Below are 13,394 nucleotides of genomic sequence, written 5' to 3'. Positions count from 1 at the left end.
GGAAGAATGTTTTCCGATGTCCAAGTGGGCACAGGCATTCTGAGAGAGATAAATAAGAAATAATTATGTAACTACATTGGTTTCTTCAAATTCATTGGCAGTAAAGATGGAATCCAAATTTCACCTGATCAAGGAGACTGACTTTATAAGGACCGGAAGTCCTCCCCGCCCCAGAAGTGAGGTCATAATGCAGAACACAAAGGGAAAACTGTTAAACAAAAATTCTGAAAGCTTTAGGAATAGGTATTCCATATCTGGGGTGTAGATGCCCAGAACCAAGATCCCAGAACACAGTACTTTTTCAGGTTTATCAGTCCCTCTGTTCAAGGAAGACGAAACGTAAAGTACACTCTCAACAAATTATCTTGGCAATATTTTGTTGACTTATTATTTTAAAGATATGCCAGTGTGTGACTTTTACTTTGTGGTAGGTAGTTCAAAAAATATAGATTTTTTAAGTAGCTCTGAGAGTCATCTTGTTTGGTCCAGATTATGGACTGTTTAATTATTTTGAATATATTGGTAGCATCCAATTGCATAAAACCGAAGTTAAATTAATTCTTAAGTAACATGCTGTAATTAGATGCCAAAAAGTGATACAAACATAAAAAAATTATAAAAGCTTAAGTTATTAGACTGATATGAAATTAATCTGGAAAATTAAATAAAGACTAGAATTGTGTGTGTGTGTGTGTGTGTGTGTGTTTCTATAGACCCAACAGTAACCCAAATTCTTTTATATAAGTATAGAAGTGGACATAATTTTCATTAAAATTATCATTCTTACACTTGCAGAGGCTTTTTAGATGATTCAGGTTATTTGCTTAACATAGGAATGTTTACTTTAGAAAGTACAATTTTTTATTTTATTCACATTGGTTAAAATATACAAGCCAACATTTCCTGCACTTGACCTTAGAAGTTCATCTTTCTAAAATATTTTTTTATACTTTGCCAAAGTGTTTACTTTCCTAATTACCTCCTGTTACATTAGTTAACTTCCCTCATGCTGGCCTAGAGAGTTCTTTTGGCCCACTGGTATTTGCACATGGAATTTAAATATTTGCAGGAGTACTTTTCCTGTTCTTTACTCATCAGTTAGCAAAGTCAAACATCATTTAGTCTCAGACTCTGCAACCAGCATGGAGGGGATGCTAGTCAATCTTCCCTTTTTTGTTTATCTCTTCTACGGACAACATCCGTTTTCAATGCCGGGGTCACTGATTATCCATTCATTCACCATCCATTGAACATCTACATGACAAGCACAGAATTTGGTTTGTGAATTTAAGGAGTCGTATCCTAATGGGCAGAGACATATGTGAGCAAATAATTACAAGGTGATTCGATGTGTTCTGGTGTGCACACCATGTAATGAGTACATGGAGAACGAAGAAATGGGCTCCCACTGGGAGAAGCAGGGTGCCTTACTAGAAGCAAGAGAAAAGTTACTGCCTCTTGCAAAAAGAAGTAGAGCACTTAGTTTTTCGCTTTGTATAACAGTTGAGATATAATTGTTATACAATAAATTTTGCATATTTAAAGTGTACAATTATATATATATGTGTGTATGTGTTTGTATGTATAAATTCATGAAACCCCACCCTAACTAAGATAATGAACATATCCATCACCACCCCCAAAGGTTCCTCATGCCTTTTTATAATTCCTCCCTCCTTCCTTATTTCTCTGGATCCTCTCTCCTCCATCCTTTTTTGTTTAGAGCGAGGCATCTGGTTTCTTTCATTCAGCGTAATTATTTTGAGATCTACCCGTGTTGTAAGTATCAGTAGTTTATTCTTTTTACTACTGAGTAGTATATCATAGTTTGTTAATTTATGGATTTTGAGTTGTTTCCAGTTTTTTACTGTTTCACATAAAATTGCTATGAAGAATTTTATGCATAAGAAGTATGTCTTTATAAGAACAAAAACAGATATTTTGTTTATTTCTCTAAGAAAAATACCAAGGAATGAAATAACTAAATCATATGTAGTTAAACTTTTCACAAACTGTTAACTTGTTTTCCAAAGTATTTCTATGATTTTTCTTTTCTCCTACCAGTATGTGAGAGTTCCAGTTCCTCCAAATCTCTGCCAACATTTGGTATAGTCATTTGTAAAAATTTTAGTCATTCTAAAAGAAATGTAGTGGTATCACATTATGATTTTAATTTGCATTTTGAAAAAGTGACTAATGATGGTTAACATCTTTTCATTCTGTTGTTTGTCATCCCTATATCTTTGTTGGTGATGAATCTCTTCAAATATTTTGCCCATTTTTTATCCGGTTTTGTTCTTAAAATTGAGTTTTAATAATTCTCTATATATTATGGTTATAAGCCCTTTATCAGTTTTGTGATTTATAAATATGTTCTCCTAGTCTGTAGCTTTCCTCTACATCCTCTTTACAGTGTCATTAGAAGTCCGAAGTTTTAAATTTTGACAAAGCCCAATTCACCACTTTGTTCTTTTTCACCTTATCCTTGGCATGATATCTAAGAAATGATTGCCTAGCCCAAGGTCACAAAGGCTTTCCTCATGTGTTTTCTTCTAGAAGATTTATAATTTTAGGTTTTATATTTAGAGTTATAATCAATTTTCACTTAACTTGTCTATAAATTGTGTGGTATGTATCAAAGTTCATTTTTGGGCCAATGGATATCCAATTATTTAAGCACCATTTATTTAAAGATGATCTTTTCTCTACTCAGTTGCCTTTGTGTTTTTGTTGAGAATTAGTTATCCATAAATGTGTAGATATATATCTGGACATCCCATTTTGTTCCAGTGATCTGTTTGTGTGAGTACATTTGGGGTCCCCAGCAGAAGAGTTAAAATAACCCCTTACACACACCACAGTGACATTCTTGCTGCCCTAACAGGTCCATACAGCTACCGTCTTCCAGATTTCTTATACATTTTCCTCCCCATCCCTAATTCTTCTTCATGCTTCTTCACAGATTGCCTCAGAAATCTAAACTCTTTACCTGGAAATTCTCTTAAAATGTAGGTTTTAAATCTGTTGCTTTAGGGTAGAACTCACAAACTGTATCCCTGAGTTTTCCATTAATGCTGATACTGATGCTCCACCGACCACACTTTGAATAACAAGATTCTAGAACGTGTAGATTTCACCTTCTTACTAGGCAGTTGTTCATTAAATAGCAAAAATGTGTTGTTTGAACTTGCTTTATTCTAATATAATTAGATGGCTATTTCATTAAACTAGTGGGCTGAAAAACTGAAGAAAACCAACATGCATATATCCCTTTATAATGTTTAATAGGTCAAATCTGTCCTTAAGAACAAATTTCTTATGCGGATTTTTTCCAATAAAGTTAGCCACTACAATACCATAAAATGTGAGGAGAACATTCCTAACATCTTAGGATAATTGGCACATTTGCCAACAATTTTTTTCTCACATCAATGAGTACATCTTATGAGATCATTTATTTGTCTGTAGTATGTTTTTAATGTAGTAGAATTCTCAATATATAATACATAAAATTTTAATTATATTAAATCAAAGAATATTTTATAATATTTTGGATAAGAATATTCATAAATATATGACTATAATTTCATAATATATATAGAAAATATACAAGGAATTTATACAACTCAATAGCAAAAAAATAAATAACAATTAAAAAATGGGCAAAGGTTCTGAATGGACATTTTCCAAAGAAGACATACAAATAGCCAACAAGTACATGAAAAGATGCTCAACATCACTAATCACCAGGGAAATGCAAATCAAAACCACAATGAGATATCATGTCACACCTGTTGGGATATCAGTTCTCAGAAAAACGAGAGAAAACAAATGCTGGTGAGGATGAGGAGAAAAGGGAACCCTTGTGCACTGTTGGTGGGGGTGTTGGTACAAACACTATGGAAAATAGTATGGAATTTCCTCAAGAAATTAAAAATAGTACTACCATATGATCCAGCAATTCCACCTTTGTGTGAATATCCAAGGAAAATGAAATCATTATCTGGAAGATGTATCTGTACTCTACTCTTGTGTTCATAGCAGCATTATGCACAATAGCCAAGGTATGGGAACAGCCTAAGTCAATGGATACATGGATCAAGAAAATGTGATATATATACATAACGACTATTATTCAGCCTTTTAAAAGAAGGAAATTCTGTCATTCACAACAACATGGATGAACATGGAGGTCATTATGCTAAGTGAAATAAGTCAGACAGAGAGACAAATGCTGTTTGGTGTCAGTTATCTGTAGAATGTAAAAAAAAAAGCAAGTTGAACTCATAGGAACAGAAAGTAGAAAAGTGGCTGCCAGGGGCTGTGGTTGGGGAAATAGGGAGTGGTAAAAGGGTACAAACTTTCAGTTATAAGATGAATAAGTTCTGAGGATCTAATGTATAACATGGTGACAATAGTTGACAACACTTTATTGTGTAATTGAAATTTACTAAGAGGGTAGAACTTAAATGTTCCTACCAAAAAAGGGTAAATATGTGAGGTGATGGATGTGTTAATTGATTCGATGGGGTAATCCTTTCACAATGTATAGGTATATCAAATCATTACATTGTACACTTTAAATATCTTACAACTTTGTTTATCAATTAAACTTCAATAAAACTGAAAAGGATAAGAAAAGGCAAATCTTTTTGATTACAGAAAGAAAAGGTTTCTAAAGGAGCAACCAGTCCTATTTAAACAATTAAAAATATGGCTTGAGATTAAGTGAAAGAAAAGGGAAATCAATCCTTAATGATTCCAAAGGCGTGGCTAATAGCACTGAGACAGCGATAAGCCTGTACACCCTTGGAGAGGAGACGTAATTACTCCACAGCGATGAGCTCCTCCTCACGATGTGCTCTGCAAGGAGCTCTGGGACCAGTCTTATACAAACCTGGTGTAAGTTTCCAGGGTGCTAAACATGCCACCTGCTCCCGGTGGCCTGGCTTCTTCCCTCTTGTTATCTGCGTAACTGCGAAAAGGCTTTGGCACCAAGCCAGACATTTTGCATCCCAGGTGAAAACCACACAAGAGAAAACACCCTCTGCTTGTGAAGATGATTTGAGAGCTTTGTGAGGCCTCCATGCATTTTTATGAATTCTCTCTGCATTCGACTTGGTTTCTTGCTGAGCTGTGCTCGTTGACATGGCCTTCTGGTGTTGAAATATTTGTTCTTAATTTACCTCAACAGATGATACAGACAGACATTAACCCTGATTCTACTCATTTAAAAATGTATATTATTTACACTTTCTTCCTTACGCTTAGAGTTTCTATGTTTGCACAGGCAGCATTGTTCCAAGGCACCAACCCATCAAGAAACCCAGCCACAGAAGTCTTCTTTTAGGGTAAGTATTTGTTGAAGGAATGCATGTCAGGAGCTGGACAGACATCAACATTGTGGTAACCAAGTCTTGTGAGGCTCTTGATATGCAGAATACATTGCATACCTGGGGAAAGGTCCATTTAAATCCACATGAAACATTTGTGCTTGCTAGCACAGCCGTAAAGGGCCCAGGTAATATTTTTATGTCCACTGTAATTTAATATAGGGTGCAAATGTGAATCTCTATTATAAAGAAGAAAAGTATTCTCTCCCTACTTCTTCGCTTCTTCCACATTTCATATATCATCAAGCATTCTTGGCAAAAATTTATATTGATATTAAATTAAAAATGTGTATGTGTGCATGACATGTTCATGCAAAAATACTGCCACATTTTCAGTGGCTATGATGGGGAATTAGGAAAATCTTTTCCCATGCCATCAGGATGACTGAAGAATTGAAGAGATTTCCTATTTACTACAACTTGCTCCTGACTTTGAAGAACACGCTACTCCAAATCTGTGAGACCGTTTTTGGATACTATTCTTTGTGCCTCTCTGGAGAGCCTGGCAGTCTCTTCGCTATGTTCTGACTTCAGTCACTTATTCTGAAGCTCAAAATGACACTGCATACTTCCTCAGCTAGGGAGAGCGTGGGAAGAGAAGAGAGAGCAGAAACTATAAACTTTATTTCTTGTTCTTGTCGTCATTTTTTTTCTCTTTCCAATGTGGCTTTCCTCCTGTGGATTTTTTTCTGTTGGCGTTTGTGTCAAGGGAAAGGAGAGCTTTCGGTTTACTCTGAGATTTTCACTTCTTATCACTCTTCAGACAAACCCCCTGCAGTACTTCCCATCATCAATTTTCAGTCCCCCCCTCCTCTGCCCGCGCCCCCACTCCTAGGAAACTTCCTGTGTCATATGTCTTCCGACCTGCCCCGTGGTTAAGATGTCAGACCTGTTTGCAGGACACCACAGACAGATAAATGACACGGAAAAGGAGCCCAAAAGCAGGCCAAATATATGTTATACATGTACTTGAAGGTAGCATGAAGAAGATGACATTTTCCCTCAGGGGAGAAAAGGATAAATTAGTTAACATATGGTATTGGGCCAACTGGCTAAGCATGTGGAAAAGGAAAATAAAGTTAAACCCCTACCTCACAACACGTACCCTAATAAAATCCAGATGAATTAAACATTTAAATGTAAAAAATAGAACCACAAAAGTACTGAAATGAAACATAGGTGGATATATGCTATTGGCATAAAGGAGGCCTGTGGGAGCACACGTGCCAGCCAGAGAAGGCGAGGAAAAGAGCAGCGGATTTGCTGCACAGTATGAATTTCCTGTGTGGTAAAGAAGCAAAATGGCAGGCAACAGAAATAATTTGCAGTGTATGACCTAAATATTAATAGTTAATATATAAGTATCTTCTAATATTAACTAATTGATTATATCAGTAGAAAAATAGGCAAAGGATCTAACTGGTGCTGAGAAGAAGTAGGAAGGAAATGGCCAATGTGCATATGAGAAATAAGTAAGTATCAAGTGAAAGTTAAAGCTATGATCAAATGCCATTTTATCTACAAAATGGAGAATTAAAATGTTTTATTCAGTATTGACAAGGTTGGGGGTAAATAATACTCTCTCATTTATTACATTAGGCTTTAGGTTGGTTCTTAATGGTGAGCAACTTGGAAACATGTACCAAAAGCTTTAAAAATGTTTAAACTTGATGCCAAATTCCATTTTTGGTAGTCTATTATAAGGAAAATTTAGATGCAATATATTGTTTGAAATATTTAAGTATTGAAAACAATTTACATTTTAAATTATGAAATTTTGACTAAGTAAGTTATAGCACATAAAAAGGGATGCTCTATACCCTTTTCCAATGATTCTGCAGGTTATTATTTAAAACCATGTTAAAAAATTACTACTTAGGTATTAAGTATGCATTAAAGGTGTACATGAAGTTAAAAAAATATCATATAGTCTAATAACAAAATACTATGTGTATATTTATATATTAACTAGCTGGTGAGGTTTATTTTTTTATTTTCTTTTTTAAAAAATGCATTTGTTTCATCAAATAAGAATGTTTAAATTATGTCCTATCCAGAGGGGCTATGTTTCAAGACCCCCCAGTGGATGCCTAAAACCACGGAGTACTAAACCCTATATATACTCTGTTTTTTCCTATACATAACATACTTACGATAAAGTTTAATTTGTAAATTAGGCACAATAAGAGATTAACAATAATTAATAATAAAATAGAACAATATACTTCAATAGAAGTTACTGTAGATCTTTGCAACCTCAGCTTACAATTTTGTTTCTTTGCATATTGAGTTGAGAACTTTCTCCTTTTCAGTTAATCGAAGGACTTTGTGGCCTCTCTTTGGCATACCTGAATTGCGGGCATCACCACTCTTGAACTTTGGGGCCATTATTAAGTAAAATAAGGGTGACTTGAACACAAGCACTGCATACGTGACAGTCCATCTGATAACTGAGGCGGCTACAAAGTGACTAACCAGCCGGTGACATACACAGTGTGGATGCACTGGCCAAATCTCATCTGGGGCTGGGTGGCACGAGATTTCATCACGATACTCAGAACAGCTCGCAAGTTCAAACTTAAGGAATTGTTTATTTCTGAAATTTTTTGTTTAAATATTTTCAGCCTGCAGTTGACAGAAGGCAACTGAAACCGTGTAAAGCGAAACCGAGGGTGGGGGGGACTGCCGTGCTGGAGTAGCGCTGGAGTAGTGGTGCAGTAATTTGCTGTCCTAAGTGGTCATCTGTTCCAACAGTTAGCAACCGGAAGAACTGATAAAGACTTTGGAATTTTAGTGTTTCTCCTCTTTCATCCCATTCGTCTCAGTGAAGTATAGAGTGAATTGAAAAGATTTATTTTCCCATTAAGATTGATCAATTTGGCTACCAAAATATATTACTTGTTTTCTCTATTTTATTGGAAATGAAAAAATAATAAAGCACCTAATATATAACTACTAATTATTATACATAATAATTGATAAGCAAAAGTTTGCTGTTTTTATTGTTGCTTTCTTAAATGATTTTAATTTATCGGCTATTATGCCAGAAGACCAAATTACAGGGATCTCAAGGAAACTGTCTTTCTCATAGGAGTAGTGGTCATTGTTCTAAAGACATGTCCTTTCTGATATAACAAGAATGTGCACACACATGCGTGTGTTTCTATGTGTGATAGAAGCCAATTATTACAGGTGTGCTACAGGAAAAGTCTTTACAAGGGTTTAGGGATTCTCAAAATTAAAGAAAAAGCACAGGAAACAAAATGAGAGTAAGGAGCTATAGAGTCAGGGAAAGCTCTAAATTCCACATCAAGTGAAAAACCACAGGAAAGAGCCTCTTGTCTATTTTGGATTCAGATTTTGTCTATTTGTGATTCAGAATCAGAGAATGTTTAAAAAATGAAGAAAGCATGATTTGAAAACTGTAATTAAATTTCCTTTTTTATGTAACATGTTTAGAATATTAAATGAGAACTCCAAGTTCATCAGACCACCTTCACCGTCTTTAAAAAGGCCACAGGTAATTTTGCCAGGGCTGAGGGTTATCTGCCTTATTCATATTTTGGAAGATAAGGCTATTTCACCTCTACTTTAGTGAGGTATTTATATCCTTGCAGAACTAGAAATCATGCCTCGAGCCTATGTAAATCTCCCTTGCTGCACTTCAATAGATTGATAACTAGTTCTATTTAGTTTGGGATTTATGTGTATTCCATTTGATTCAAGGAAGTTAAAAGTGCTTATGACTATTTATCACATCCTAAGAACCTCCTGGTATCTGGAATTTGGAATCAGAAAACATAAATTCATGCCTCAACTTCATCATGCATTCACTGTATGACATCCAGCAAGTTACGTATCCTCTCTAAGCCTTAATTTCTTCATTTGTACTAGCAGAAGATATTTCATAAAGTTGTGAGAAATGAAATACAATAATTCATCTGAAGGACTTTGTAAATTAAAAAGAGATGCCATAAATAAATGTTAGTTACTTTTAATAGAGTAAACATGTTCAGTCAACATGATGCCTTGGATCGTTCTTTTTAATAATTTAAAATAGCATTGTACAAGATTGGTTTGTCGTGCCAGATTTTGTTTCTGCAATTCTAATTTACCTCCCAATCTATGTCAACAATATATTTTCCTGGTTTCAAAATATGGAATTATCTTTTAGTTTCTCCCTCTTTTCTTATGAGCCCGTATGTTAATAATGACTAAATCTATTCATTTCTATCCTTAAAATGTCTCTCCCATCCACTGACCCCCTCCATCCCTTGCCTTTTATGTTTCCCTTATCTTCAGCTTTGGCCAAGGGGGAATAGATGTGTCAGACAGACCTAGGTGTGAAATCGGGCTCTGCTAGTTCCTGTCCGTGCCACTGTAGTTATATAATGTAATCTTAAACTTCCATGTTCTCACCTGTAAAGAAGAGATAATGCAAATCCTTCACAGTGGTTACATTTAATGAAAGTTTCATCACAACGTTTCTGTGTTCAAAATCTTTGATGATTTTCATTTTTCACCAAATAAAGTTCCAATTCAGATAGATTTTAAGACCAGTCTCCTACTCCCCGTCTGGCTTTATCTCCAATTCTTCTCCAATCATTATTACCACCTACTAGATTTTCTGCCTTGACACAAGAGGCACAAAATTTATATCAACAATGTCTCTTAAATTAGGATAATTGATTCTTTAATTTCCTTGTTTTGAAATGGGGAGAGGAAAGTTTCTGCATATATCACAGAATTATTTTTAGGAAAAATGTGCTAATCTATGTTACAGAATATTAGAAGATCCCCAAACTACTTATTTGCACGGTACTATTACTAATTGTCATAGCCTTTGGCTCATCATGCGCCTGGCTGAAATAGGTTCTTCAGCATGCCCTGTTAGTCTCTCCAAATGAGAGTGACTGATGCCAAGTGGAGAGATGGAATCTTTCTATCCACCATTCCCTTTCTACCAGTGAGATGCAGAATCAACAGAAAATATGTAATATTTATTCATCCATTGGATCTATTTTCATAAAGCTCAGATACCAGATGATGACAAAATCTAATTCTCTGCATTCTGCTGAAGCTATCAGGCTTTAAAACATTTAAAATGTGTATGTTAGACAAGCATTGCTCGTGACCAATCACACATAACTGTAAAATATGAGAAACAGTGTAAACAGAGTTGTTTCTCTTCTACACAACATGCCTATTTCCAGTACATAGCACAGTGCCTGGCAAATAGCTATAAATACATGCTCATTAATGACTGCATTAAAACATATTGCGTATTTTTCTAAATGCATTCCTGCCTAATTAATCACGTTAAAGCTATCAGCATTTGGATGATAGGCTTCTTTGTGCATTACTTTTGGAGCAAAGAGGTAGAGCTCTGAGCATTCAGACGAGGCAAGGGAAAGGGTATTTATTGGATGAAGGATATTTATGGGATGGCTCCAGCCTTGAGAAACATCAAGTTCTGAGAAAAGTTGGAGTTGTGGAACTGGAAGTGCTTCTTTGTAGACATGCGTTCATTTACTCAAGCCCACAACAAGGTCGTGGAACAGACCATGGGCGGTTCGGAATGAATTCATTTACCACTTGTCAAGAGCGAGACAGGGTAGCCAGATCAAAAAACAGGCAGCCAGAGAAGAACATAGATGAGATGTTAGAGAAAATAGGCACAGATAGGAAGGCAATGTCAGGAGCTGAAAGGACAGGACAAAGTATGTCCGCCGGCCCAGCATTATCACTGCTCTCAGTGGTTGAATACAGAGAATGCTCAGCGAATGCTATGGAATAACAAATGAATCAATAGGAACAGATAGAAATCATTACCATTCAGAGGATAAGTCAAAATTAGCTTCTTTAGAGTTGGTTCTTTAAGGATGGAATCCTTCAGAAGAGAATTCACAGAGAGGTTTTAATTTAACATAACAAGATTTTAAGATTGTGCGAGACTAGCTTGAGTTCTATATGTGAAATCCTCTATGTGGAGCCACCCACTGAGGTGAAGAGGGTGGGAATAGGGAGAAGTGGCAGCTAAGAGTGAGAACATAAACACATCCGTCACTTTTGTATTTATTTGAAAGGCCAAAATTGACAAAAGTGGACTGAATCTAGGAAAATTAAATCCCCAAAACAGCCAGCTTTTTAGTTTCACCTAGGGACCAGCTCTGTTTTGAAGAGTCAATCTTTCCAGGTGAAACATGTGTCAGTTTAATTCTATTGAGAAAGTTTAATTGTTTCTGTGTTTGTTTCGCTTTATTTTTAAAATTCTTTTAGCAAGTTGCTTGCTCTTCAACTATGAATAAAATGAGCAAGAATACTCTCAATGAAAGCATATATCTTCTCAGCAATAAACACAATTCCTCTGATTAACAAAAGAAATCTTGGTCTTTCTTAATGGAGTGTCGATTTTTCATAGAGTAAATTTTTGATTTTAAATTACAAGGAGGGACAATAGGAGACTCATCTGGTGTAAACTGCAAACAATTTGGTGGTCCAGAGGCCATGGTGAAGGCTGGTACTATTTATGGGTTGATAAATGATCCAGAAGGAAGGCACGTAGTGAAATTTCCTTGCCTGCAGATGACATTAAGCTTTTGGGAGTAAGGAAAGGCCAAGATAAAAGAAATATCTATTCCAGCTATTACTTTTGTATGTGCTATTATCCACTTACTTTTCTATAAAGCAGTGTGTTTACCTTTCAAAACTTGTGAATGTGAGTTCTTTTTACAGATCCAAAAAACTAACATCAGAATGTGGTAGATAGCCCATGATTATCTGAATAAATATATTCTAGCCCTCTCGTTACGATTTTGAGAATCATACCACTTTTGGAGAGTCAAAAAATGAGGTTTAAGGTTGGAAATGATGGCAAAAAGTCCAAAATGCTTTCATGGATAGGATTATTATCATTTTTAACAGAGACAATTAATATAAAACAAGTAATGCATACTGGATGTCTTACTTGGGGTAAAAAAAATCGCCCTATTCCCTTGTTGCTGAAATTATATCTTGGCTAATGAAGTATGTGAGGTTTATGCTAGCCTAACTAATTTTGTCCTCTCTTTATAATATATGCAAATATCTAAGAATATATGAAGCAATAATTAAAAATTCCCTAAAAAAACAAAAAGAATTTCAGGTCATATTTTCCTGGGTTGATCTAATCAAATTATCCAGACAATTTTATAATTCATCACCTCAAATGGATCACTATGGTAAATTATTTAAAAATTTGGGGAAAACGGGCTCCTTTTGAAAAGAAATTATTCTATATATTGCAGATATTTTGGGCTAACTCAATCTTTATTTTAGGAATAATCAAAGTTTATAAATTGGGCCTACATGTACCAGATCACTCTGTCAGAAGATGTTTTAACCAGCTCTGCATTTTGACAAAGGCCCAAGGATATTTGCAAAAATTTGAGAATCAAAATTGGAGAGCTGACAAAAACTCTTGAAGCTCATATAGTGCAGTATCCAGTTCTCCATCTGAACACACATAACCCACAAGAGAGGGACTCGGAGTACAGATTATGTAACCTGATAAAGAATCTCTCTTCCCTTTCTTTGTACAAAACAACGTGGATTGTTTGGAATGTCCGTAACAGCCTTTTAAGCAACTTTATTATGCAATTTAACAATGAGAGTAAATTGAAAATCACTCATTTTGTACAAAAGAATCTAAAGTTCTGAAAAGTTATATGGTCTTTATAAAGTCACATGTGTTATTGATGGGAGAACTAAGATTGGCATTTTGTTCCCTTTTCACAATATTTCATGACTAACAAGTTAGGAGGTTTGCAATAAAATGGCTGAAATAACCAGACTTTCTATAATGCGAGGGGTGATTTCAGAGGAAGGACGTAAAGGATACATTTCAACAAATCAACTATGCCCTTCTTAAAAAAGAGAAATTCTAGCCTATAATCTATTGAACAATGCTTATGTTTTTTTTAAAGAAAAAAATTACTTTTAAGTAACTCTAGCTGGTCTCTA

The 13,394-nt window shown here is 35.2% G+C and overlaps 1 long non-coding RNA gene across 1 annotated transcript; it reads left to right on the top strand.

Annotated features, from left to right (window-relative positions):
- The first annotated feature begins 227 nt into the window (after window positions 1-227).
- Window positions 228-9,409, top strand: LOC111768632 (uncharacterized). The gene is made up of 3 exons (XR_011427891.1): window positions 228-427; window positions 5,291-5,351; window positions 7,706-9,409. It is a non-coding gene; the product is annotated as an uncharacterized lncRNA (long non-coding RNA).
- The last annotated feature ends 3,985 nt before the right edge of the window (window positions 9,410-13,394 follow it).

Source organism: Equus caballus, chromosome 17 (assembly GCF_041296265.1).
Source record: "Equus caballus isolate H_3958 breed thoroughbred chromosome 17, TB-T2T, whole genome shotgun sequence".
Taxonomy (NCBI): Eukaryota; Metazoa; Chordata; class Mammalia; order Perissodactyla; family Equidae; genus Equus; species Equus caballus.
This window is presented reverse-complemented; position numbering and strand designations above follow the sequence as displayed.